The 1664-nt window shown below is 50.1% G+C and overlaps 1 pseudogene; it reads left to right on the forward strand.

Moving 5' to 3' along the window:
• Window positions 1-1048: 1048 nt before the first annotated feature.
• On the forward strand, window positions 1049-1218 carry LOC143925814 (U2 spliceosomal RNA; annotated as a pseudogene).
• The last annotated feature ends 446 nt before the right edge of the window (window positions 1219-1664 follow it).

Here is a 1664-nt window from a genome sequence, read left to right on the forward strand (position 1 = left end):
TAGGCTCCATTTCCACTAGTGCGATTTGTCATGCAACTTTGGACATATAAACTCCAGTGCAATATTCCCAGCGCACACATTCCTGTAGAGATGGCTGTATCTATAAGTGAACCAGAGAGTGTAACGTTGCATCAAAGTCACACTCCAAGGTCTCACTCTAAATCGCACGACTTTGGAGTCGCACTATTGGAAGCAGGGCATTAGTGTTGGAAAATAGACGGCAGAGGTAAATTGCAGGCTGCTAGAGTGGATACCTTTGCTCTAGGGGTGTGTAGAATACCTTTGACAAACAATTCCATGCAGCGTACAGCGGCCGTAGGGTTAAACGCAGACACATGTGAGAAATATTCCAGGGCCTTTAGGTCATTACGTTTTTTTTTAGCACCTTATTTTATTGGTAGTAAAAAATATCACGCATCGTGCAACAACAAAGCGTCCGGTTTTATCTCGTGCGGGAACTGGGGGTCACGTGACGACTCCGCGTGACATCTGCGCCAGCCCGTCTCTAACTCCGATGCCGCGTCGCTCCAGAAGACAGCAGATTGTTAAGATCAAGATTTCACGAGGCGGATAACGATGGAGGCCGCGCCATGCCCCCCCAACGGCTCTCTATGATCTCTTCCATTAATCTTTATGGACAGCTTATGGTTTATTTAATGATCGCTTCCCTCCCTCGAAAGAAGAAAAGAAAACTCGGAGGGGAAATGTCACCATCTAATCTGCGTCAACATCTACACCGGGAAATCACATGGGAGTGGTAATTAGTTTCAGGGAATGCAGATTCAAAGTAATGGGGGAAAGATTTACAAATACGACTACCAGGGCTTGTTTGGGCAACCAGATGGAGATGATGAGGTCATAGAAGATGGTGTTATCTCCAGACAACACTCTTCTGAAAATGTGCTAGTGAAGCGCTGGACCAGAAACTTGACGAAGGGTAGAGGTGGAGAAGTGTCCTCAGTGACTCCAGGGCTCCTGTGCCTCCAGTAACTCTGTGACCCCTGTGCACTCCCATGTCTCCAATGACCCCGGTGTCCCCAGTAACTCCAGCACTCCTGTGCCTTTTGGCTAAGATCAAGTGTAGTATCTGTTCTTATCAGTTTTTTGGGTGTGTTTGCACGCCATGGGCTTTTTCAAAAAAAAATCTGTTCTTATCAGTTACCAGGAGGTGGCGCTTGCTTCCGTCCCTGTTCTACGGCGAGGTGGAGCAGGGTTGGCGGTTGCTATGCAAAGCCTGCTGGTGTAAAGGTGACCTGGAGCGGTTCGTAGCCGAAAGGGAAGCCTTCTGATGGGGACGGAGAACCACTGGTCGAAGCCAGGGGAGGGGACCCTGGCCTTTTGGCCTGGATTGTGGCAGCTTTAGCTCCGGTCAGTTTTTCGGGATTGGAACGCTTGTTCCCCTTTGTAGGGTGGGGGGAGCGGCCAGTACGTCCCGAATGTAATTAGGTAGGAGTGATGGGAGTGAGGGTGGGACCTGATGGTAAAGGGTCTCACTAAGCTCCTGGATCTCAATACCTTCCTGATTAGGGTGGGGGCTGTTGTGGTCTGGGCTGGGGGGCCAGGGATGCTTTTGTTGGAAAGCCCGTGGTGATGTGCTCCTGGAGTGGCAGTCCAGGGGTGCCTTCTTTCACTGTGCGTCAGCACTTTGATTTAGGCACCTAGGT

The sequence above is a fragment of the Lithobates pipiens genome, unplaced genomic scaffold (assembly GCF_037356315.1).
Source record: "Lithobates pipiens isolate NorthernLeopardFrog02 unplaced genomic scaffold, aLitPip1_a1.2 Scaffold_22, whole genome shotgun sequence".
NCBI classification, from domain to species: Eukaryota; Metazoa; Chordata; class Amphibia; order Anura; family Ranidae; genus Lithobates; species Lithobates pipiens.